Source organism: Lonchura striata, chromosome 4A, assembly GCF_050655825.1.
Source record: "Lonchura striata isolate lonStrDom1 chromosome 4A, ASM5065582v1, whole genome shotgun sequence".
In the NCBI taxonomy this organism is placed as follows: Eukaryota; Metazoa; Chordata; class Aves; order Passeriformes; family Estrildidae; genus Lonchura; species Lonchura striata.
In genome coordinates, this window is record NC_140742.1 from 2,095,727 (window position 1) to 2,122,719 (window position 26,993).

Genomic DNA, 26,993 nt, shown 5'->3' on the forward strand with positions numbered 1-26,993 from the left:
TTTTTATTCAGCGTGTAAGGAAATGCAGCCCCACAAGGAACATGCACTCTGAATTAATTAGCTGCTTTCTGTAAATACAAATAAATGACAGCAAGATCAAAATGAAAAGCGGGAAGGGGAGGACTAGCTACTGTCACACCTGTGGTGTTACTGTTCCTAATTTAAAAATAGGCTTTAAAAAGTTCTGTGCTGCCAAATTCTGTCCACTGTCACTGTCACTGCTGCTCGTGTGCTCCAGTCCCTGAGGGTCACACTGAGCTCGGGGCTTGTGTGTGGCTTCCTTTAAGCACCAGATTTGAAGGTTTTGAACAGCTATTTCTTATTCACTGCAAACTAAAACAAGAGTTTTCTGTTCTTGCTGACATGTTTTTCAAGGATTATTGATAATAGTTCTGATTTTCCAGCCTTGTCTTGGTGAAAATCTCATTTGGTGCAATCTTAATTCACAGCTGGATATAGAGTATGGAAAACTGCAGACCAAGCATGTACTAAACTTGCAGCTCATATATAAAAGATGGGAAAATTAATACTTCAATTTGCTTATCCTCTGATAGTTATGTGTTTATTTAAAAATCAGTGGTCACAGTTTGCAGAGCTGGGATTCCCTTGTGCTGGTGTTTTTGTGGAATGTGAGCATCCTGTGATGTTCCTCCACTGACTCACGTATGTTCCACATTAATATTGAATCAGGCTCCAGAGAGATATGCCCGTGCTTTTGTTAGTCTGGACAGGCAGCTTTAAAACACTGCTGTAATTAAATTTCTCTTTTCATTTCAATGGTGGAATTAAACAAATATTTTCCTTTGGAGGAAAGTAACAATTTGATGTTAATTGCTTCTATCTGTTTCTCAGCATTGTCAAATAACCTATTGTAAAAACTACTTAATATTTCCAGAGGAATGCCATATATTGCGTAACTTATTTCCTTTGCTAGTTATTTTGTTTGATGGTTAAATGGTAATTGGAATGAAAGGAATAAAGAAGCACTTGTGGGTTGGGAACCACTCAAGGGATTGAAAATATAAAGCAGAACAATGATTTAACATTTCTTTCTTTTGTTAGCTTTTTCTTTTCATATGTGAATTACGTGTGAGTAAGAGAGATTATAGGGAGAAAAATAAAAGGAGAATGCAGAAAACTCATTTAGATCAAACTCCCTGTGCCTAATAAGCAGACACAAAAATCTACAAACTGTCTAATCTTCAGTTTATCCTTAGCCTTCCTAGATGTTGTAGAATTCACAAAATCATTCTGAAAAGGAAAAATCAGCCTATTAAAAATGAGAAAACAGAAAAAAAGCTTCAGCATCATTCCAAGAGGTCTGTGGCTTCTAGCTACTGCAGAAGGGAAAATCATGAGGAAAAGAGAGAGCACCCACAGCAGAGATGTCCTGAAATGAAAAATGTGCTTGGATTTCCACATTGCTGAAGTTTGCTGGGGACGTGGTAAAGGACAAATCCTCATCCATCCAAAATCCACAGGGTGTTTGCATGTGAACATGTCAGTAACAGCCGTTCATTTCCAAGCAGGCAGGAGGAGGAAGCAGAGCTGGTTCAGGTGTTGCGTGGCTGTGTCCTGAGCACAGGACAGGCAGGAAAACACAGAGCAAACTGGATTTAGGAGTGGGCCACCCCAGCTGGCCCTGAGGGTCAGGATTGTTCCACATCAAGGCTCTGGGCACCTCGGAACCTGCAGAAAGCTCCTGAGGCAGGAGGAGCAGAATTAAAGTGTTTTAGTGGAGAGCTGTGCGGGTTCTGAAGGGAAGATGGATTGTCCAGAACGTGTTAAGCCATCCCATTTTTCAGCAGGATCTATGTATCAGACAGTGTCACTCCTTTTTGGGGTGCAAAGTGAGGTTTTTCCCTGCCTTTCTGTCACAGTTTGAGGCTGTTCTCCCCTGGGTAGATGCTATGTGAAACCACACCAGTTATATTCAAGAGATGGGCTAGGGAGCTTCCAATTTACCATAAACCCCAAATCACTGACCATGTTTTCCACATGTGACAAAAGCATTTCCAGATGTTTAGTGGTTAATTTTTTCATGTGGAAAAAATAAAAGGTGCAGGTGAAATTCATAAAAGGCTGTGGTAAGTACATTTTTTTCCCTCCCAAGATTTTTTATAGAGGTGAACAGAGAGAAATGAAAGAAAAAGCAATTTTTTTTATTTCTACTCCCTGTTTTTCTTATGTAAAATGTGTTTGTAGAATTATTTACTTGGAGTGAGTGTTTGATTGGATTCTAGTGAGGATTGTTTGAGCCTGATTGCCAATCTAATCTACTTGCATCTGAACTCTCGAGAGAGAGTCACAAGTTGTGTTAAAGTTATAGAGAGAGTCAGAGAAAGTAGTATGTAGTTTTAGTATCCTCCTTTTATATAGTATATTGATGTATTTTAGCATAATTATAATAAAGAAATCATTCAGCCTTCTCAATTGAGTCAGACATTGTCATTTCTTCCCATTGGGTTCACCTGCATTTACAATAAAAGGCTATTGCATCAAAGCACTAAAATGTAGATATTGTTCTGTGTTTATTTTGCTGTTTTGAAAAAGTATAACCCTCAATTTATTGTTTGGTTTGTTTTTATTTGTGACTTTTCTGTTAACTGAATTCTGTCAAACTGACAAATGACTGAAATTTTGCTGGGCCAATTTTGCATCTTTTTAACCAATGAAAGATGTGACTGGTTTTCCTTGTCCACCTTTACTCTTAGCATGGATTTGGGCAGTAACTTATTTTATCTTGTTACTGAGTTCCTTTTTCATGTGGCTGGAGACTCTTTTGAGGCAGTTTCCTCAGGCTGCTTTAAGCACCGTGCTATGCATAGAACTGGATATTTTTGTTGTCCTTTTTTTCCTTTTTCAAACTCCTCACTGTTCTCAGAAATGTAAACTTGCACATTTTTCTCAAGGACAACTTGACAAGATGCCCATGAGTACAAGCTTAGCAAAAGAAGCTTTTCAATGCAGAGAATATGTCATACCTTATTGTAGTAAGAGCATGTTCAAGAGAATATTTTTTTATCACCACTCCTGTCACTTTAAAGTCTGAAAATCCATCAGGTATTTGGAATATTTAACTTTTTCCCTGTATTTTAGAGTCCTGGTGACATAACTAAATAGCCAGCAGATGTTCATTTGCACCTTCAGGTGAAGGAGGATGCAGAGCCAGGGAAAACCCTGTGCTTGGATCCCCCTTGTTCATGCAAAGAGCTCCTGCTTGGACTTTTGAGTCTCACAGTTGTTATTTCATCAGCAAAAGGAGGTTTTTCCTTCAAGGCTTCACTCTGCTCTGTGTGTTTTTTATAAATGATTATATAGACTGTTGTACCTCTTACAAATAAATACTGAGGGCTAAAAGTACAGGTTGGCAATTAAAGAATTTAAAGTGTGGTTTACAGATTCTTTGAGTCTTTCTCCCGGGATGTCTGAAAGCTTTTTTGTATCACAGCCAGGTTTGGAACAGCTCAGAAATCTGAAAATGGAAAAACTCTGACTAGATTGCAGTAGGTCAGGCTGGCTGTGCCTGCAACCATTGCACACAAATGTGAAATTTCCACATCCTCCCCATCCCAGAAAAACCAGACTGGGGCACAGCTTCTCTGGAGGCAGGAGGAGGAAAATGCTTGCTATAGATGGTTCTGTGAAATTAATGGCTTGGTTTTTTTCCCTGATGTTGTCCAAAATAATTGTGGCTGGTGTTTGAAACAGTAATTTCTCTCTCCAAAAGATCTGGGACATTGCACACACACACACACACACATATATATATTTAGTAATATAGCAAAATCAGGTATTTACACTCTCTCAGCAATAAGGTATTTTGTGATTACTGTAAGAGGAAGTCTTTGCACTGGAAGGAGAAAGTTGAAGAACAAGAACATCTCCTCAGATCTGGTAGTTTTTCCAGTCATGAGCTGGAAAAACTGAAGTAGCCAAAAACTGAAGTCATTTGACTTCATGGCTGAAGTGGCTTTGAGATAAAAGTCTCTCAATCTTCCGTTAAGAAAATTGGCCCACCAAAATCTCCCTGTCAAAGTCCTTCCCCTCCCCTCCAACAGTGTGACAAATGTTATAAGTTAAGGGCCTCAAATGATTTTTGCAAAGTCTCATAAATGTTCCATATGTCACTTTCTCTAAAATTATAATCTATTATCTCACTCAAGTGGAATAATAATGCTTTGAAAAAATGAAATTTATCCCAGGTGCCCCAGCAGGTTGATTCTTCATTATGTGTTAATTGTTAATGGCAATTTTCCATGGAGCATCTGCCAGTTCTAGTGAGCAGAGCTCCCAGAAATTATATATTAATTTCAAGCATAGACTCTAAAAGTAGATCAAATGTGTTGGGTTTTTTAAAATCTTCCTTTGTGTCCGTAAACTGGCTGGGAATAGTTATTATTTTAAGCAAGAGTACAAAATAATTTATAGAACAGCATAAAAATAGTATTTTATTGAAGGCTTAACTCAGTGGAATGATTTGATTTCTGAAGTACTAAGCCTTCACCGTGTTAAGGGCATGGCAATGACAAATATCAGTTGAGATGCTGTGGGAGTATTTTTCCATATGTGTGTACTACAATACTAATATAATAATACCACAGTACAGTACTAAGGCTTAGGAATAAAATAAAGTTCAATTGGTGTGGAGGACATGATGTAATTCTGTATTTCAGTTCTTGTTTCAAGGTAAATGAGCTGGTGAGAAAAATTTAAACTCTCTCGGGTTTTTTAAGCTGTGATCTTCAGCACCATCCTTGCTGTGGATTTAAGCAAACTTGGTTAAATTACTGCAAATTGTAAATTGTAATTGTAAATTACAGTATATTTTATAAATTCATCAAGGGATAATATTCACTTATTATTGCTTTAAGAACATAAAAAGAATTGATGTTTACTACATTCCTGAATCCCTTTGGGATCTGTCTTTGGTCTGTATCTAAGCTAGGATTGTTCAAGTCCTTTATGGTCTCACAGCTGAGTGTGTCTTTGGCTGTGTGTTAATTCCACTCATTTAAGATGGTCTGGGATGTTTTATGGCCAAAAATCCCAGCAGGTCAAGGCATGAGCTTTGGGAGTGTCTCTGCTTCCCTCGGCAGCACAGCTGGAGGAGGAGTTTGTGTCTGCAGGACTTTCATGCTAAAGGTGCAATTTCTCTCTGAAGGTTGTTTGGCAAACTCTGAGACTGTGTTAGCAATTTTCATTCTCTTGTTTTCATTCTCTTTTATTTTCATTTTCTCTCATTTATCTTATTTTCATTCTCTTAACAAAAATTGCTATACTCCAATTAAACAAGGACATTTTAGCAGCTGGGTTTGCAGTGCAGATTAAAAATGGTTTTTAGGTTATGTCCAACCCACTGCCCAGGTAAGGAACAGAAGAAAAGGAGGGTTCAGGACTGTAATTTCAGTGCTGTGCTAGCTGCTGTCCTAATACAGGGAAAACCCTGATTGTCTTCAGCCTGGCTGGGCAAAGCAAGCAGCAGATGGGAAATGTGGCTTTGAGGGGCTCAGCTGCTGATTTCTTTGTCCCCTGCCTTGGAAATGTGAGCCCCTGACAGACACAGGGGAGGGCAGAAGAGTTTCAGGGCAGCAGTGAACAGAGCTGGTCTCTGACAGGGATCTCAAACAGGCAGGGATGGGCAGCAGTGCTTCTGTCTTTTGCAGAATAAATGATGAGTAAAAGGACAATAAAACAATTGAGCAATTAAGATACATAAAATTAAATAGAAAATAAGTTATAATAATTTTATATAAATATAAAATTAGTGATTTTTTTTTAATGTGTAATCAAACACGGGTGTGTCTGTAAAGGTGCATAAAATAAAATTTAACTAAGTTTTTTAGAAGTGACTTGAGGAGGCTGCTGATGGAAAGATGATAATGGTGTTACTTGAAAAATATTCCATTTCAGCTTCTGATGGTGTCATTGAAGCATGTTGTATTTTCCAGGACTACATTTCTTACACATTTTTCATGTTCATTATCAGCTTCTGTTGTGCACCTTGTTTATATTGTAGAATTTATAAGCAAGCTTTTCTGTTTAAATGACCCAAATAATCAAGAAACTGATTATATAAAACATATTAAAGATGATGGAAAGAAAAAGCAGAATATATTATTCCCTCTTGGTAAAACTCTGCATGTTCTTTTTAATGATAAATGTCTTTTTGAGTTGAATGTGATTCAACCTGTGATAAATATGTCAGTATTTCCATCACACATGGCCAATTACCCTTGAAAGTCAAGAAAGCAGAGTAGTTTTCTCTCACAAATACTTTTGCCCTGTAAAATCTTTTTCTTTTTTTCCCTTTCCCATTAATGCAGCCCAAACTGGTGAGTTAGAGACATATAAAAGAAAGCAGGCATTCAGTGGGCAGGTGTGAACAGTTCAGTTTCATGTTGTCTGAACAGAAGAAGAAAATCTCTTCATTACAAGATAACAAACAGCTCAAGGTTTTCAAATACTCATTCTGCTGAAACTCAATGTGATATTTTGGGAAGGCATCCACGACAGATCAATTCTCTTTTTCCTATCTGGAATATCACAAAATGCATATGACTTCATCCAGCCAGTTTGTTCCTGGGTTCTGAGTGCCTGTAGTTGATACTCACATTAATCATTGGATTTTGTTTTCCATAGTCTGGTTGGAAAGAATTTGATCGATATCCAGAGCTGGTATTTATGCAAAAAAACCCCTGATTTTGTTTCCAGTTCATGCAGTTTTGTTGTGATTCTCAGGAACCAGATAAAGAAGCAGAATAACCACAGCCAATCTGCTGTGGGAATTCAGAGATCAAGATGAGCTGTTTGGGACAGATCGGAGCTGTCATCTCTCACATAAGGAAATTCTATTTTAATTCAGGTTTCCAAGAATGGCTGAAAGGATTTTGAGGCTCGAACTTGATTGTTGGGAGTACCCAGCACAACCAGACCTCTGAATTCCTGGTTTTGTTAAGATTTTACAGGAGAAAATGCTAAAGATCTTGCAATTTGTACCTCCCAGCTGAGAATGGCAGATGAAATGTTAGGATTGATAGGAGGGGCTGTGGCAGTAAGGATGGCTGTGTGCCTGTGGCAGTGCTGGGAAGTCGAGGGAATTGTTTCTCCCTGCATTGTTTTACCAGGGAGATTTCTAAAAGAAGCATTAATTTTATAGGTTAATTAAGCAGCTTGCTTCCTATAAAATTGCAGGATGTAATAGGAAATATTTGCTGTCCAATCCTTGTTCTGAGTTTAATACCTCACAGGACTTGAGGTCTTTGGGAAGAGTCCTGCTTATGTGTCTGATAGTTGATGGTTTTCTATTCTACTGCCAGTATGTTTATTTAGTTTTCTAGGTAAGTGAGCAATTTAAAAACATTATGGTTTTAGCCCAATTAATTTGAGATTTTTTAAAAAATTGTTTAACTTTCAATGTTTCTTTCTGTCTACTTATGAAGTAATTTTATTTTCCAGACAATATTATGGACAATAGTGCTTGAGTCTAAGCAAGTTCTAAGCAAGTCACTTGACTTGCTTAGAGAAACTTAATTCCTTCTGAGGATGTGGTCTAAAATAGGCCTAAAATGTGAAGTGTTTCTGAAATAGCTGGATTCCTCCTCCATGAGGGTTTGCAAGGAACCTACAATGACTTTAGAGGCAATAGCATTTTTTTAATCCAAGTACCAATATAATATCCAGATATAGTTGCTATTGATTTTATATGTGTTAAAAACTGTTTCTATTTCAGTTTTTTGGGATTTTTTTTTTAAATGTTTACCTTGTTTTTTGCAAAGTACATGATTTTCCTTGGCTTGTTTTCAGATCTGCTCTATTACTCTTGCATAGCAATCAGTCTTTGATTTTTTGGTCAGTTTGCAGGCTGCTCTTTGATATTCTTTCCTGTCTGCACCCTTTTAATGTGGCAGTGATAAGAGGTTCTGAACAGCAATGAGTGGTGGAAATCCATTATGCAAGATTTATAGCACAAAGGAGGAGGATCTCTGCTAATCTTGAAGGACCCCACTCCAAATAATTTTGTTCTCGGGGGTGACTATTTCTTTTCAGTCTTGGAGTGGCTGGAGCTATTTATTATTTTTAACATGTTTCTATCAGAGTACTGGTCTCCTGCTGTTGAGCTGACAGACCAAATTGAGGACCCCCCAGATTTTTTGCATTTCAAATAAATTCAATAGGAAGGCAGCAGAAAGGTTTCTGTAGCTGTCTATGAAAAGTTGTCTGGAAGTAAACCATGCCCTTATAAAAAAATCATCTCTAAAATTAAAGAGACTTGAGCCTTTAAGCCTATAAAAATATTTAAGAGAAGAGTTACAGAATTTATGGAATACACGTCCTTGATGTACTTGAAATCATTCTTTGACATTCTTTAACTAAAAATATCAAACTCTCCACCTCTTGGAGTGCAGTTTGTACTGTAGTGCAAATCAATGCATTTTTACTCATCACTGCATCATTCTGCACTAAATTTTCAGAGTATTCTGCGGCCTTTTTTTATCACTGCTTGTGGGAATTCAATGAAGTTCCAGACAAAAAATTGACCTTAATATGGATCCTACCCATTCTGCCCATTCTACCAAATTTCAACTCCTCATTGCTCTTGGAATTCTGATATTCTGTCTGAAAAGTTGATAGGTGTTAAATATTTTTAAAAGTGAAGGAAAAAAATAAACCCCTGCCCTCTCTGTTGTTCAGGAGAAATTTTTTTATGCTTTTATTCATGATTAATATATTCAAATATGATAAACTAAATAAAACATTTAGCTGCCTGCTTAAAATCCATGTGCAATAGTGATTCTTGCTGTAGCTGTGAAATCAGCATCCCCTACATTTTTCCTCCACCATCTCACCCAGGAATCTTGGGTATTCTTTTTTCCCCAACTGTTCACACACTATTATGGTTTTTTTATTAATTTTTCCATTTCCTTTCCTGCACAGTACATTGGTTCTCTGTCATTCCTGAGCCATTTCTATGGTGCTCTATCCATTCTTTTATGGAGATGTAGTTGCACTCTTAGAAATCAGATCCTTTTTAGAAGGTTATGCTTATCTGCCAGGTTTTAATAGGTATTTCTTGCATTCATGCAGCAGTTGAAGGCAGATCCATGGAGTATTTTGTGACTGGGAGGCAGAAATAGCAAACAGGCTGCTGGGCAGCAATCAAACACTTCCCTTTCTCTCCTGGCTGTTCAAATCAGGAGCAAAGAGCAGCACGTTGTATTGTCTACACAGCAAAGCTCACAAAGGGTTTCTCTCCAAAAGGAGCCCCTGTACCTGAGCTGCAGAATGCTTTTGGTGCCTCAGACAGGGATTCATAACTCCTGCCAACAATGCAGGTTATTAAAAAAAAAAAAAAAAAAAGGGATTCATAACTCCTGTCAATAATACAGGTTATTTAAAAAAAAAAAAAAAAAAAAAAAGATACCTCAGAAGGAATGAAACCATCCAGAATTCACAATGATGTTGCAAGTCTAAAGCAAGAAAGGGTTCATGTATTCCATACACTTTGGAATAAAATTCAGTGCAGATGATAACACATTCAGCTTGTTTCTGAGCATAGGGAAGAACTGTAATATATTTCTAATAATCATTGAAACTTTCTCATATGAAGCAATATGTTGGACAAATAGAAGTCTATTTTATACATCATAAATATAAACTTTAAATATAATCTGCACTTGCAAGGTAGCTGTTGTTGTGAGCACAGCAAGTAAGTCAGGTGGGCAGCAAAGAATAAGAGCTGAAGCTTTATTCCTTTGAATAATCAGCTGTTGCTTTGGTTAACTGGAACATCATAGGTGATAAGCTGTAAAATAAGGTTTCTGTGTTAATATTCAGGGCTCTTTATAAAGCAGAACCTCTGAACCCTCAGAAAAACTTCATTATTGCTCTTGCAGTATGGCGTTTTTTGTGAGCTTTGATTGATGACTTTTTCATAGGCAAAGGTCATGGCAGGATTCTCATTTAATACTGACAATAGAAGAGAAATCATAAATAAATGAGTGGACTAAAGATTCTCAGATGCTTCAAGAGGTGTTAAAAGTGTTTTGAGTGGCCTTTGCTGTAGTTTATTTAATTCTTCCAGCCTTTGTTTCTCTCACCGCTTTGGTTTTGGTGTATGAGCCCTCTACTACAAGTGTTTCTGTATTTTGTATTTTTTCAGAGCATTTCAAGTCCCCTAATAGTGTAAACCACCAGTCTAATTTTTTAGATTTTCCCTCAAATATCTTTATATGGGAATATATTGCATTTTTAGATGCATGACATGTATCAGCATCCATAGGTTTGTGTAATTGACTGCCTATGGAGTGCTACCATCTTCAGGCTGGATGTAGACTCTGGCTCTTGAAATATCCATCAGATCTTCCAAAACCACAACTTGCAATCTCCCCATGTTATCAGCACAATTAGGCAGTGCTGTCATCTGAAACCATCAGAGAACATCTTTGTTTGCTGAAGCAAAAATGACAATAACTCTGGGATTTTTTTTTTTTTTGTTGTTGTTGTTCATAGGAGAAAATTGATTTTGTGGCTTTAGTTTGCTCAATATTGTGTAAATGTAGATCCAGAAAGCCGTTTCCAGCCATTTGCATGTTCACCTTCGTCTGCAGCCAAATGTCTTGACCAGAACAAGTGAAATTTCTGCCTTTCTGTTCCAGCTGGTTGGGAGGGAGTGGGGATATCTTTGCTGCTTAAGATGGATGCTTCACTTGTTCACAGGAGGAGAAAAAATTTCCAATCATTCTGCACCACTGGAGTCTGGCAGGAGCTGCTGAGAAAAAGGAGGATAAATGCCATCAGAAAAAAGGCAGATGTGAGGGTGCTTGCCATGGTAAGAACTCACTAAAGCAGGTGGCTAAAATGCTCAAAGTGACAACCTAAAAGTGGTACAATTTGGAATTTCCCTTGTTTCAAATACCTGTTATGATTCATTTCACACAACTGACAAATATTGTTCTTTTCCAAGCCCTTTACATTTGGAATTCATTTAATCACGATAGTCTCAAGGTATGTAATTGTTTATTTTCTTTTCATTGTGGTTTTTTTTTTCATTCTTTGGAGATAATATATTGTGATTACATGTTAAGTAGTGTCATGAAATTATTTTGGAATAGTTGCTGCCATAAATAAGAAAACAATAAATTCAATTCCAGGGCAGCTCAAGTTCTCCCACCTTCCATGCTTCTTGTGGAGAAGCCCTGGAGGATGTGGCTGAATGGTTTGGGTGAAAAACCCTCAAACAAACTAAATCTGACTTTGCTGCTAATTTCTGGTTTTCATTGTCCTCCTGAATGTAGTGATTGTTATTTCTTCTGTGTCAACGTCTTCCACCATGTGCTGTTGCTAAGAAACAGGGCTGTTGTGAGTGATCCAAATAAAAGAACAAATCCCTATTAAATTCACTATCCAAAATGAGGGCCTGTCTGCGTGGAATCAGCATTTGTTTTTTCATAAAATGCCCCAGTCAGAAATTCAACTTACATTTTTTTATGTTCTGGGTGCAGCAGTAGATAAAGTCTGTAATGAGTGTTTGGAAGATTCCAACTGACTCTATTTGAATGAACCCTCCAGGTGAAAAACTCCTGCCACTCTTTAAAGGGCTTAAATCTCTCTGCTGGGGAAACAAAGCTTTGTGTGGAAGTTACAGAGCACTGGAACTCTGAATAACTGAGGCTGCTTGGCTGAAGCAAAATAAAATAAAATAGTCCAAAATTACCTGAACCTTGAAGAAAAAATGGAAAAAGTGATATTTAAAAAAAAAAAATTGTTCAAGTTCAACAATTTGAATTTTTTTCTTCCCAGGTTAAAAAGAAGAATTTCATGTCACAACAAAATAACACAAAAGGAAAGCGGCACACGATGAAAATATAGGAAATATGTTTTTCCAGGTAAATCTCTGTGACAGATTTGTCATTACTTAGCCAAAAAAAAAAAAGGTTTAGTGTGAAATTAATTTCTAATTAGATAAGTACTTCCCTGGAGCATCATCTGAAGAAGGGAGAGGGCCTAGTCCTCAAAAATCTTTCAAATACTCACTCCTAAATCATCAGATTGTGGCTTTGCATGTGGATGGCAGCAATGCTTTTTGGAGCCAAAAATGATGTCAGTGATTTCTACAGAAAGGGGATGACAGAATTCCATAGCATTTTCTAAGCCACAGATGATAAATTACACTGTTCATATATTAATGGAATTTTGTAGCATTTCCATAAAGTATCTTTGAAAGCTTTTTTGCTTTAATTTCTGTTTGACTTTGAGTGAGCCTGAGCTGTGTGTAGTGAAAAGGAATGGAGTATGTACAGATGAGACTAATTAAATACTGCCTGTCACTCTTCATCTTGAAGGCCTGATTTTAGCTTGCTGTCTCAACTTTGATTATTGAAATACGTATGGTAGTTCTCACCCCACGTTACCTGTGAGTGTTGCTAATTAGGTGTCAGGATGTCAGTGATTAATGCAAAACCATGCATAAATTACCAATAAAAGCCATGCACGTGTACAGAGCCATTCCACTATTTAGAATGCTCTGCAGCACACAGTACACCAGTGGTAACCACTTTTCTGACCTTTGGGTTGGAGTCATTTGCCTGGAATTTCACTAATTAACTAGATGGTAATAGTCAAGTCAGAGTCCCAACTGGAAATCTCATTTGTCACAACAAAAGTTAATCTCCACCTGTCATCATCCAACAGATTTGATCTACTTTTGAGTCCTGTGACTATTTGTCATTCATCATTTATATAAAGGGGGAAAATATGATTAAGGCTGTAGTCCCAAATAGTGATTAAGACTTAATCATGATGAACACAAACACGTAAATAATAGAGATTGGTCTTGGGAAACTGTGCATTTTGCTTAAACCTGCCGACCTGCTTCTTTTTGGTGTCTTTTCACAGAAAGGAGGCTACAGGCACCAAATAAATGTGGTGGCAGATGGACAGGACACAACTGGAACCGTTCCTGAAGCAGAAGGAGTAGCTCAGGGAAGGAACTGCCACCAGTCCTGAGGCAGATGAGGCTCTGGGCTTTCTGAATGTCCTGCAGAGTTCCTCATCTGCATCCAGGCGCAGGCAGCGACTGAAGCCTGGACAAATTGGTAACTGAGATCTGCAAGTCCAGGAATCCAGGCAGAGATGCACAATCCTGAGCTGCTGAGGTGCACTGATGTCCTCTTGTCTGCTGAGCTGTTCTGTAACTGTGGGGAGCACAGATCTCATGGCATAATTGTTTTGGGAGCTTTTCCCTGGACTGGTGTCTGTTGTTTCCACTTTGTCTCATCTATTCTTTATCAGAGCTGTCATGATGTTTTTATCTCGTGAGTCGTGTTTTGGGTATTTTAAGAAAAGGGGAGATTTTGCTCAGAGACCAACCTAAGCATTCTGATGCTTCTGTTTCTTTGAATGAGGGATAAAATGAAACCCAAACTAAAAGCAAAACCACCCTTATTCCCCAAACTCAAGAAATAAAATGCAATGCTTCCAAATGTGTGCTCTCTCCATACTCCAGCTGCTCTGTAAAATTGTTTTTTTTCATGTGTGTTTTAATTTCTCTGTTTCTACCCAAATATCAGTTTCCCTGAGCAGATGCAGGGCTCTCAGGATCTGTGCCTGATGGCTGTTATACCATGCAGGACCTGGGAAACCAGCCCAGAACTTCCAGGCTTCCAGCTCTGCAGTGGGAAAGCCCCAAGAGTTGTGGATCCAACCCATAATTCCAGGTTTGTAATGCCAGCAGAGGGATGGATGGATGGATGGATGGATGGATGGATGGATGGATGGATGAATGATGGAGGCCCTGGGTGCTCTAATGCACCTCATTCACCAGGACAACTTCACAGAGCTGCTTTTTGAGGGATTAATACATTACCACTGTTGGAGAATCATGGTTATTCTTGTTAAAAAACAGCTCCCAGCACCACAAAGCCCTTCCCAGTTTCCAGATCCAGGATTTGTTGAACATCTGGTCATTCAGCAGAGCTGTAGAGAGATTTGGAATAAATAACAGGAAGAAACTGAAATAAATTTTCATTACAGATCTGTATGAAATGTAAAATCCAAGATGAATGGATTTAATTAGCTCTGGACACTTTGGTTTTCCTATAATTCAAACATGTCAACCTTACAACACGCAGGCCCTTGGGCCATCATTTGAGTCAAGTCATCTTTATTTTACATGTTTAAACTGGGCATATATTCTGGGGTTTGTGGTACTCTGTAAAATCTGACAGATTGTGGCTGGGGACTGTATTTTCATACCTGTAAATAGACAAAGAATTGGTTTAGGGCATCCCAGTATGTCTATTTTACAATCAGTCGTGAAGAAGCTCAGAGAACCATTTGAGAAGAGGCAGTGGATCTGCATTATTGTGCTTTCAGTTAAGGTAATGGGAATTCAATAGAGTTCTGTCTGGGTATATCCTAGCAAAGGTGCAATTTGATGGGTTTTAATTACTTTAGTGCTCATCTGGTGAATTTTTTATTCTTATTGGGAATCATGTCCTACAGATTTAGTGCATGGGTGCTAACTCACATATCTTTCCTCTGTCAGACTTCTAAATAGAGCTACAGCACGGAAGGCGCATCCAGCAGCATGGAGTGTGGAAAGAGACACCTGAAATTACTGGGAATTTTTGTTCAGGGCACATCTCCTTTGGATAATTCACTTTTTCGTCCTCCAGGTTTATGTTAAAAGCTCTTTTCCCCAAGAGGACAAAGGTTATGCCATATTTCAGTATTGATGTGGACCTGAAAATGCATGAAATAAATGAAGATATCAGCCAGGGTCCAATTACATCACAGACTATCAAATTATACTAAAAAGACCCAAGCTTCCCATTCAGAAATGATACTAGAATGGCACTTGTGAGAATATTTCATTTGCTTTATAAAAGGCTGTTCAGGAAGAGACAAGATAAATTGCTAGTTTTATATAGCTGTATGGACAAATTAATGCAATAGATTCCAGGGTGCTGGAGAATTGTCCTTGCTCTTTGGCTTCTGTCCACATGTATTCTTGGAGATTTTGTTTATTCTGGGGATTTGCTTCCGTTTCAGTGCAGGGCAGGCTGCTGTCAGAGCAGTGCCAGCAGGGTGTCCCAGTGCCAGGTCTGTGCTCTCCCGTGCCCTAGGTGGGTGCCAGCCCAAGGAAGAAGCTTTCCTGTGGTAGGTGACAGATATTGGCACGTTATTGTAAATGCAGCCCAGGGAGTTTCTGGTATTTAATGTTTGTCACATCCCACTGAGGGCAGAGCCCCACACGCTGCCCTGCAGGACAGAGCTGGGCAGGGCAGCAGAACATGTGAGAGATAAACAGAATAAACAACCTGGAAACCAGCACAGACCAATTATGGCTTCTGCTTTGGCAGGGGGGCTGACAGACAGAGACTTTCTACAATCTCGGGATCATCTCAATACCTCAGATTCGGCCACTTTCCCTGCTCTGAGGCTGGGTTGGTGTGGGGTTCTGAGCTGGGGGAGTCGCTGCTGTGTCCTGGGATGGGGCTCCCTGCTCATCCTGCTGGGCTCTGCTCCTCTGCAGGAGCTGGGTTCCACCAGGGACCGGGAGGGCTGGGTGGTTTTGGGCTCAGCTGCAAGTGGCACACCTGAGCTGACCCCCCAAAGTGCCTGGTGCCAGCATCCCCCTGGCTGCTGCTGCTGCCAGCTCTGCAGCCTGGCAATGTTCTTTCCCAGAGAGGCTTTGCAGAGGCAGCAAAGAAACCTCTTGCTGCTGCCTGCATCAGTGTTTTGAAGAGTGAACAACTGTGAGCAAATAATGCTGTGGTTCTCATCTGGTCTGTTTGCAGAGCAGGATGCCAGGCTTCTGAAAAAGAAATTTTCATCATCTCTGTTGAGGACTAACATATTCAAAGTCATGCAGCTTTTGCAGACACTTCCTACAGAAGATTTCATTTTGCTGTGTTCATTCTTTGTGGGCTGAATCTGATTCTTCCCTCGTTGCCAAAAAGCAAGAATAACTTGAAATAGCTGGAAATACTGGAACCAAAGAAGAGCAAACTTTGAGCAAGTACATAATGGTTTAATTGTCCTGGTTCAGATATGTGATACAAGCTTCCCTGGGGGAGTGTTTTTTTCCTTGTTAACTCATTTATAAGATAACTGAGGCTACAGGTGTTCAGCTTTAATAAGGCATTAGTGAACAATTATCTAAGACACTAAAAATACGACTAGAATCTTTGCATGGAGGAAATCAACACTGAGTGAAAAAATAATTAACAGCCAAGCTGCACAATCAAATAAGGGTGAAGATTTTTAGAAAGTAGAATAGTTGGATGATATCTTTAATGCACACAGAGAGGATGTTGTTGAAAGAAGAACGGAAGACGATATATTTTTAAACACAAGATATGAAAAGACACCAATAACATATAAAAGAATAACTGGTGCTAAAACTACTGATAAAATAATTTTCTGTTTGAATTAAATCGTGTTTTAAAATATTGTTTTAAAATAGAGAAGAGCCAGCTTTCCACTAACATGCAATGCTTATTCCCTTGATTTATGAAATCTCATTTCAATTGCAAACCAGTGGCTCCTGTGTTTGTGCCTGTGCACTATGGAATGCTGCAGACAGCTCCAATAGCAGAGAAGGAGGAAATTAGATGTATTAAACCTGAAGAATCAGTGACATTCAAATAACAGCTTTGCTCTTGTATTTCTCATTTGTTAGGAGTTCCTAATAAAAATTCTAATGTGTCTTAGCCTTGGAAACAATGATCTGTTCTATTACTTTTGACAGAACAAATTTAGGACAGAGGTTCTGACACTTTCTTAATTATAAGAAGATATCTGAAGTGCTTGGCTCCCATTTGTCTTCATCTGAATTTACCTTTTTACTCTTCATGGTGAGAAATAGTGAATTGGCCTAATGCTCATCTCTCCTATGAAATTCTTTCCAGGATTTGTTTTGCAATGGTACAAAGTTGAGGCAGAGGGAGGTGGGAACTCCAGCAGTTTGGTGTTTCTTAGTCATTCCCAACAAAACAGAGAAAAAATTATTCTCTTTTTAGATCTGTGAGTGCTGCTGATGTTTGACTGAATGTTCTTAAAATAGATGCAAAATATGGTCCAAACCTTCCTGTTATTAACTGGAATAAGTTGTGATAAATTTTGATGGCACACTTCTGCTTTTTAGGATTGTCAGCTGTTTCAATGCAGGTATTTTTTTGACCTCTCTATTTATGTACATGTAAGCAGATGCATAAGTATAATTTGCATATTTTTCTAGACAAACAGAAGTTTCTTTTTGTGATTTTTCAGGAGCTGCATCTACCCTTGTTAACATTAGAGACTGTACGGTAGTAAAGCATTTTTTTCTTTTTAAAAAATAGTTCTTCAGACTGGAATTGGCCACTTTTCTCACAGTATCTTACAAAGACTGTCAAATATAAATATTTGGTAGCTGTACTTGTCTCTTTTTTATAGAGTAGGAATAACAGTTTTCCTTGAAAGCTAGTTGTGGGTTTTGTTCTTGCTGGTTAATGTCTAAACTAGGAAGCTAAACTTTCAGAATGCAAAAAATATACAATTTTAGGATATTCTTTGAACTTCTCATATTTAATGCTATTTATAGATATGCATCTTTATTACAGATGCAGAATATATTTTTATTTATTTCTTTGTAAGCTCCTGAAAGTTCATAAATCTTCTAGGGTTATTGATCGCTGGTTATCAGAACCTTTGAGCCAAACTGAGACAAATCAAGCAGCATGAAAGAAATGTGAGAAGCTGAGGGTGCACAAGCATTTTTAACAGGTAACTTTTGGTTGCAAGGAACACCAAGAACAATTACACTGGGAGCAGAAAAGCAATCCGGCACTGTTAATTATGTCGTGATCCCCTCCTCTTCTGTAACCCCTGGAATTCTGTGGAATTGAATTTTCTGTTCTGTGTTTTTTATTTGTTCCTTCATTAGTGAAAACCTCAGCTGTTTCTGCTGTGTGGGAAAAGGTCTGAAACCCATTCTCCCATTGAGAACCTGAAGTTATAATTGTGTTTGGCCACTTTATACCCAAATATATTTTTCCATAGGATGTTAAAGCTTTAAAATATATTCCTTTCTGGGCCTCCTTTCATTTTCATTAGGTTTCTCTCTATTAAATTATTTATATGATAAAGTTTGTATTAAGTATTTGCACTTGGTGGTGACTATAGTAACAATTCTGAACATTTTTGAATTTCCTGTGTGTTTCTGCTTACTGCAATTAGACCTTGCTGTAGCTAATGAAACATATGTGATTTGTTTGTTTATGCCCGAGGACTGAATTTGCTACTGAATAATGCAAAAACATATGCAAGGACAAGTGTAGGGAATGGAATTAGGAATGTGCACAGAGGAGATGTGAGCAGAGTCAGTTGGAAGAGGTGTTAAAGCTCTGGCTCTACCTGCTCAGTCCAAGTGGAGAGAAGCTTGTTAGATCACATGGATTTTTTACCTTAAACAGAATTAAAAACAGCTGGAAGAGTCCAGATGTTGATGTTCTGTTTGGTGGGATACAACTGTTCACTCTCCTGCCCTGTGCTGTGCTGGCAGAGTCTGGGAAGAGTCTTCTCTCCATCCTTCTAGAAAAGACAATAAATGAACATCCACATTCCACCTTCAGCCGTGCTAATGCTTGAAACCAGGCCTAGGACATAAATATTTTGCTAAAATTTATGCTGTGATATTAAAAGGCAGCCTCTTGTTTAGAAGAAGGCTAATATAATTCTACCCAAGGGAAATAATTTGAATTTTTTTTTCATGACACACCTAATCATAACTGGTCATAGAATCATAGACTGCTTTGGGTTGGAAGGGACCCTAAAAATCACCTTGTCCCAGCCCCTCCCATAGGCAGGGACACTTTCCATTTGTCCAAACCCCATCCAACCTGGTCCTGAACATTTCCAGGGGTGCAGCATCCACAGCTTCTCTGGGCAGCCTCTTCTGGTGCCTCCCCACCCTCACAGTCTTAGCCTGGTCCACCCAGAAAAGTATTAATTTAATCTTCTTTTTAAAACAATGCATTTTTTTCAAGAAGTACAGATGAGACAAAGGGAAATCCAGTTTCTTTAATTATAAGGTATCAGCATGCTGCAGACTTATGGCAGTGGATTAGATTTTCTCCCAGAAATAACTCCAGTGGAATTACATCACCAGTAAACGTGGTCCAGTTCATTCCTGTAATTATATTTTGACATGCAGAAGTAGGGAAGAATGGAGTCATATCCATCTCCCATGAAAAATCCTGCCTTTGGTGTTTCTCTGAGAAGCTGCTGTGATTTTTATAGCAGCAGAGCAGGCCCAGAAGTTGCATTTTTTTTATCCACAGCACCTGCTTTTGCCTGGCATCTGCAGGGATGTGCAGTGTCAGTCCCCCTGTGCTCACAAACTGTGAAAGGCTCAGGGTATAATCCCTGCCCCAGCTCTGCTGCCCACCCTGTGCAATTCATGTCACACAGCTCTAAAAATCTGCCTCGAGTGTGTCCTTGTGGTATTTGGGCTGTCCCTGTTGTTCCTGGGTTTTAAACGGGCACAGAGAGCTCTGAGCTCTGTTTATCCCACACCAGCACAGCAAAACTCCAAGGATTGGTGCTTAATCCTCCCCTGGGAGTTGATTTTACATGAGGCCAGCCAAGTGTCCTCCATGGGGATGGGTCTGTTCAGATAATCACCAGGCAGAAGAAATGAACTCCAAGTCTCTGTGTCTGGTTATGGGGGCATTTGTTCAGGCTGTTTTTGGGAATCCAGAGCTTCCCTCTGGCTGCCCTGGGACCCTGGCAGGGTCAGGAACCCCTTGGACAGAGCCCCCAGAGACACTGGCTGTGATCTCTGGCCATGGAAAAGAGTTTTCAATCTTACAGGATGAACTACAAGCTCTGTGTTTGATATAAGTAATAATTAAGTGTGGCACGGGTGCAAAAGTAAAATTTTAGGATTCTAGATGAGGGGTCCAAAGGGGACAAGATGGAGGAAATTGGGTGTGCCTTGTCCTTTTTCTCCTTCTTCATGCCCTCCATGTCTCACTGTGGTGTTGGCATTTTTCTGTTGGTTCAGGCTGGGGACACACTGTCCAACGTAGGTGACAGATATTGGCACGTTCTTGTAAATGCAGCCCAGGGAGTTTCTGGTATTGAATGTTTGTCACATCCCACTGAGGGCAGAGCCCCACACGCTGCCCTGCAGGACAGAGCTGGGCAGGGCAGCAGAACATGTGAGAGATCAACAGAATAAACAACCTGGAAACCAGCACAGACCAATTATGGCTTCTGCTTTGGCAGGGGGCTGACAGACAGAGACTTTTACAATCTCAGAATCATCAATACCACAAATTCTGACAGCTGTTAAACCCAAGTATCTGAGACCTTCTCCTGAAACAAAAAGTGTTCCCTCTTTGTAGCTGGGACTGGTTTGTGCTTTGTTGTTTCAGGGGGCAAGCAAGCCTCTGCTCAATGCCTTGTCTCCCTTTCCGGCTGATTTCCCTCGTCTGTGCTTTGCCTGAGGCTCCCCTGCCTCAGGTGAATGTCAGACGTGGAGGCTGCCTTTGTATTTCTGCTTTTCCAAATGCTCAGATCAGAGTCCTCACTGCCTGTGGAAGGCAGTGACTTCCTAGCCTGGATCAAGACAGCTCTCATATGCTTTGAGCTTTAATTATTGGAGTCATCTTGAAGTCGTTAAGATGTAGCCTGAAGTTCTCTACGCATATGTGGGCAAATGTTTGCAGAGTCTGACTCTAATTTCACAAATTAGTTTTGAGGCAAGGCTTAGGTTTTGCAGCTTGGGAAAAAAGAGCAGGTTTTTAAGGAAACTGAAGATTAATAGAAACCATATGTAGGACTCCAAGTGATTCAGTGGGGTCTAGACAGTCGCCCTTTCTTGTGTCGTGTCTGATGATGGCAGGAGCCATATGTGAGCCACAAATAAACCATCCCCACCTCGTGCCTTCCCTGCTTAAACTTTCACCAGTCTGGTTTGGAAGATGAAGAAAGATGAATGTTTGGGAGTGAAAATGTCACACAAACAGCAGAGCAGCACCTTGTACCACGAGGTGTGCTGGGAAACTCAAACCATAGGGAGTGGATTCATTCTTTAATGAAACTGGGTGACAACAGGCGCTCCAAAATATTTCCTTTGTTATTGATGGATGTATCTCAGTATTAATTCTTCCATCTCCTAACCTCCCTCTGAATTCTGATTTTCTTTACTTCATATATTCCCTGTTGGGTTTTGTTTGGGTTTTGTTTTTTTGTTTTTTTTTTTTTTTTTTTTTTTTGTATTTTTTTTAACTGGATTTATTTCCTTTTTGTCACCTTCCTCACTGTTCTTCTAATGTGATTTCCCCCACATACTTTTGTTCCTGCTTTTAGACAATTGGGCATGTTTCTCAATGCTTTCTCTACCTGCCTCTTTCTCACAAGTGAATCTCAACTTTAAAGGAAAGAAGAAAACCTTTTGTGCCTGTTAAAAAAAAATTTCAATAATTGTTTCAATTCAGGAAGTCAGACTTGCCGGGAACTTCGATTCCATTTCCAAGATTGATATCAATGTAAAAAACACAATTTTTAGTATATAATTTTTCTTTATTAGACTAGATTTTTAAAAAGTAATATTTGAGAAAGACTGTAGGTTTGAAATCCTATGTGAAGAATCAAAAAAAAAGAAAAAAAGCAGTAAAGAAAATCATAAATTATTATTTAAAGAGGAGGGTGTAGAAGAAAGAACACAAAAAATGCTATTTTGCCTATGGGTTGGATCCAGTAGCAAGTTCACAGTCTTTATACAGCCTGTCTTGTCTTTCTCATGATAAATTCTGGTCTTCAGCTGCCTTCCCTGCAAAATTCCCAATATTTTATCCTGAAGTGCTGCTTTTGCAGAAACTTTCTGGCCTGGTTTGTATTTTCCTGTGAGTACCACGTCAGGATCCTTGACTCTTCAGGAATGGTGAGTGATGTTTTTCTGTGGCTGAAGTAGTAATATAATTCAATAATATCTCCTCCTGGGATATTTCCATCCTGTTGCAGTCATGGTACCTTGTTGCCACCACCTTTTGTACAGTGGTAAAGAAAAGTCAGGTGTATGTAGGGAGAGAATGTTCTTAATAGTGCCATGAAATTTTAGGTGCATGAAATGGAATTATTCCATATTTGCAGGGGGAAGATCTTTGAAATGCCTGTGTATTTTGTTTTAGGTTTTTTTTTTGTTCTAAACTAACTCCATTAGTGTTGGATTCCATCAGAAAAAAATTGTTCCCTTAATTAGCATCAAGATTTGTTATCTTGCCAGGACTAACACTTTGTCAGTTGGTAAATAAATATTTGACTCAAATGTAATCAGTGACTTCAGCATTTACACATTGTATAGCTGTCATAATATTGGGAAATTAGATTTTTCCTGGGCCAGTGCAAGCATTAACGTTCAATCCGTCACAAAGCTTAGGTAGGTCCTGACATGCTTTTAAAGATTTATACTGTAACAGTGCATTTAGTAATGGTAATAAACTGACTAAATATTATATTTCACTGCAGTGTGCATTTCCAAGGAGCTGTAAGATGTTCAGTCACTATGGGAAAAAAGTGCACACAGATAGCAAGACATGAGATTTTCTGAATTGGTCTCACTTTTAAATCAAATTATGTGCTATATTAACAAACGGCAATCTTAACTGAGGCAGGGTGGAGTAATTCAGCCAAAGCAAATGCTCTGAGTGCTGAGCTATTTCCCTGTGTGTCATTGCAACTTTTGTCAGTAGTTTACAGAGCAAAGAGACTTTCTGCTCACTGGTTTTGGGGACATCTTTCCTTTTATAAGGATTTAAAATGGATTCAGCTTTTCACCACAAAGTATTTGGAAATTCAATTAAGTGGAAACAAGAGCAAAACTATTTTCATATATATGTATGTATGCATGTTTTTTTGTCAATTACTGAGGTTTGGAGCTGAACGCACCCCAAGACAAACCCCTGCAGTGGCTTGAGAGTCTCTTGTCCTGCCGTGGCATTCTTGCTGTCTCTGCTGTGACATTTGCTCCTTTGGGCTGCAGCCATTCCTGCAGGATTTTGCCCTAAACAGCATCAGGGGTTGGCAGGCAAACCCAATGGGAAGAAATGCTGATGTCTGACTCAATTCAGAAGGCTGAATGATTTCTTTATTATAACTATGCTAAAATACATTAACATGCTATATAAAGGGAGGATACTAAAACTGCAAACTACTTTCTCTGACTCTAACCCAACTTGTGCCCCTCTCTGAGAGCCCAGCCCCAGGTGGGTTGGATTGGATTGGGTTGGATTGGATTGGTTTGGATTGGATTGGTTTGGATTGGATTGGATTGGATTGGATTGGATTGACCATCAGGCTCAAACAATCCTCACCAGAATCCAACCAAGCAACACCCCAGGGAAACAATTCTCCAAACACATTCCACATGGGGAAAACAAGGAGCAGAAATAGGAATTGTTTTCTCTTTCATTTCTCTCTGTGTACCTCTATGAAAAATCTTGAGAGGGAAAGAAATGTGCTTGCCACAGGGGTTTGCTGTGTTTTCTTTTAAAACCCAATGATCTGGGTCACAGCAAGGCCTGGCAGTGTCATCCAAAGGGGATTTAGCCTGTGAAGGAGAACAAAAATGGAAACCAAATTATGGAATCAGTGCTGTCCCCTCTGGTGGGGAGCTGTGTCCTTACCTAAAGCAGAATTCTGGCACAGCCTCAAGTGGATTTTCCCACTTCTGCAATATCGTACAGGACATGTTAAGTGTGTGTCCTCTCTAAAAATGTCAGTGATTTTCTTAACAACCAATACTGGCTTCTGAGAAATAATCTTTTGGCTTTCTTGAAGGTCTGTGTTTCAGTAACCAACCATAGTAATCGAATAGATGTTTTAAAACACTTAGGTAAGAGAACAGTGCTGCTGAAATAAATTTTATCAAAATGCCAAGTAAATCTGTCAATTCAGTCATGTCCAAGAAACTGCAGATGATTTTCCCTTAGCACTCTAAAAGGGTTTTTATCATAATATGGAAAACATTTTTTTCTCAAAGCCAGTGTGCTTCATTTCTTTGGATTGTTTGTCTATACTGTCCATATCCTCTTTCTCCTGATGAAATTTCCAGAAAGTTATGCATATTCTTATTAAATGTGTGATCAGACCCCAATACTTATTTCAGGTAATGGAAAAAGTAGCTGGAAATTGGATTTCTGTATTTTGCAAAACACACAGAAAATAAATTATCTTCTAACTTGCTCTAATCTTCGAGCACCAAGCTTTATATTATTTACAGTTCAGAAATGTTCCAAAAAATCTCATTTAGTGAATGAAATTATTTTTGAGAGGTTTATTGTCAGTCACCTTGCTGCTTACTTGGGCAGTTCATGTCAGCTTCATTTTACATCTGTGAAAGCTGCAAAACCAAAACTGATTTTCTCAAAAGACTTCAGAAGTCTTTTTCTAAAAATTTACATTTTCTGCTAAATATAACAATCAGATAAGTTCTATTAAAAAAAAAAAAAAGAGAAAACTTTTTGAACATATTTGACGCTGCCCATTTCCCCAGGAGATTGAATGATAGGAATTGTGAGAAGTCTGTAGGGGTCTGGTGCCTGATCCTGCTGAGAAGCCTGGCTTTACTTAGTAAGGTGTCAAGAATAGTCCAGAGCACCACAATCTACTTTAAAATAAAATACAAATCTGTTTTGATATCTGTGTCTTTTAGTTTTTTTTTTTTTTTTGGTGGTGAAAAACCTCAACTATAAACAATCAGCTATAGAACTATTCACCTTGGTCAGATGCCTAAGTAATAGTTCCTTAACTGTCTTTGAAGACAAATAATTTTAAACAAATCAGTATTTTTGTGTAGTTTTAATATAAGCCAATAAACTAATCTAGGCTTTTATCAGGAATGGCTAAGGAAGGCCTTTGAAAAAATCTCATGTGCAGTGAGGTGGGAAGACTGGGGCTGTTTTTTCTTACAGCAAGAGTGAATACGAAGGGGCACAGTAAAAGGCATCACAATGAATAATTGTGTGCCTAGGTAGATTAGTTTATTTGTTTAGGGCTTTATTCACTCTTTCTAACAAAATAAGGCAGCCAATCAATTTGAAGTATGTGAATGAAAGTAATTTCTTTCCCATTCCCAATTAACACACTGAATTCAATTCTGTGAATAAAGAAATAAATGGGGACAGTTTCTTAAGATGCAAGGAGTGACACAGGGCAATGATAATATCTGCATCTCCACCCTCACAAACTCTCTAATGCTTCTACAGTATGAATCATCCTACCATAGAAAAATATTTTGCAGGAAATATGTTTTCTCTACTACTTAAGCAAAGAAAGGCACAGGGATGTTTCTGTAGTGATTCAGTTCTTACCTGACTTGACAGTCCCAGGCCCTGAGATTTGCTCTGGTGTTTTTGAAACCAGCTGAACATCTCCCCAGGCTGCCTGGAAGAGTGTATATAGGAGAATTTAGCTGGGAACAACCCTGTGAGCATTCCTTGGGGCAGCTGTTGGTGCCTGGTTCCACCAAAGTCAGATGGATCAGGGTGGCCACTGCTGTGGCTGGGCTTGCTGCAGCTGCATTGCCAAGTACAGGAAAAAACCACCAGACCCCACCTGGCTGTCCCTACAAATAAAGGTAATATGTCCCTACAAATAAAGGTAATATGTCCATTTCCACATGGTCTGGTAATTTCAAATGTAACTTGTGGCATTTGGTCTAAAGCAGGTGTTTGGTACCTCAGTGATGCATTGGTCTCTTTTTTTGTCCATCTGGTAAGAAATCCTTTGTTTTATTTTACTCCCCTTCTTTTAAGTAACATTTTTAAACTTTTTTCACTATAAAATCTTCCAAAGACTGAGGTATTTTCTTTGTAAAATGTAGTTCAATTGTGTCCCTTTGTTATGCTACTCTGTTTATCCAAGAAATTCAGTAATAGGGATTGAAATTGCTGGAGATGAAGCTGGAGACAAGAAAAGTAGAGCTCTGAGCAGCCTGGCAAGTAGATGAGAATAGGGCATAACAAACCAGGAACAATTAGAGCAAGGAATAAGGACACAAAAAGGGGATTAGAAGAGTGAGTCGTGATGGAAGACAACAGTGAAGAAGATAGAGAAGCAAACAAGGGGCAGTCAAACACTCTGACATGGGTAAAGAAAGCATTTAACTGCCTTTGTCTGGCAAATATTTGCTGGGTATTAAGAAGTCCAGAAGACAGAATGTGCAACAAATCTGAACTCCCCAAACATCCTGGAGCCATAGGAAAGGAGAGCCAAAGAGGAAAGGATCAATGCTGGCACGTTGATACCAGCAATTTTTCTGCCAACAAGTTAATCACAGGCTCTTTCTTTATTCACTTTTCCTCCTTTTGTGTTATGAATGGCCACCAGCAATGTTTTATGCCTGATGTGTTTCTAGAAAGGAATGCAAAAGGCCTGCATGGTTTATTTTGCTGATTACACCCAGTATATCTCAGTGTGGCAGTGCTCTCTTCCTGTCAGTGGTTATTGTGAGCAATTGTACAGCTTATAACTAATTGCTCTCTTTATGCTGCACTTTAATTAATAGGTTGCTCTGATAAGATAGTTTCCTAGATTTTTTCCTTGATATCAGCAGTGATTGAATCCTAAATGGCATCTGTAGTGAGGAAGTTTAACCACACCAGGCTCCCTCTCTGCTTCCCAAACTGAGCTCTTTTTTCCCTCACTATGCATTTGTATAGGTGGTGAATTATCTTTCATGTTAATGCAGAAGGTTGATTGAGACTGAGATATTCATAATATTTATCAAGATGATGCTAAATGCAGTGGAAACAAATGCAGTAATCTCTCAGGGGATCAGACTGTGTCGTTTTTCAGATGCAGAATCACTACTGAATCATCTCACCTATACACTTATTTATCATTCCCTTTATTCTCTTTGTTAAAACAAATAAAAGTGATTAATGCATTAAGTGTTGTAGCTTGAATAAAAAGCCTCTGCAATGTAGATAACTTTGGTG

At 38.9% G+C, this 26,993-nt stretch overlaps 1 long non-coding RNA gene across 2 annotated transcripts in view; it reads left to right on the plus strand.

Annotated features, from left to right (window-relative positions):
* The window catches only part of LOC144247121 (uncharacterized), a 218,174-nt gene extending 193,663 nt beyond the window's left edge, over nt 1-24,511 (plus strand). The window contains exons 15-18 of one of the 2 annotated variants that reach the window (XR_014952393.1): nt 10,720-10,831; nt 10,967-11,007; nt 11,803-11,888; nt 12,898-24,511. This is a non-coding gene — a long non-coding RNA (uncharacterized LOC144247121). The remainder of the gene's footprint in view (nt 1-10,719; nt 10,832-10,966; nt 11,008-11,802; nt 11,889-12,897) is intronic. The other variant, XR_014952394.1, reaches the window with a different exon arrangement.
* The last annotated feature ends 2,482 nt before the right edge of the window (nt 24,512-26,993 follow it).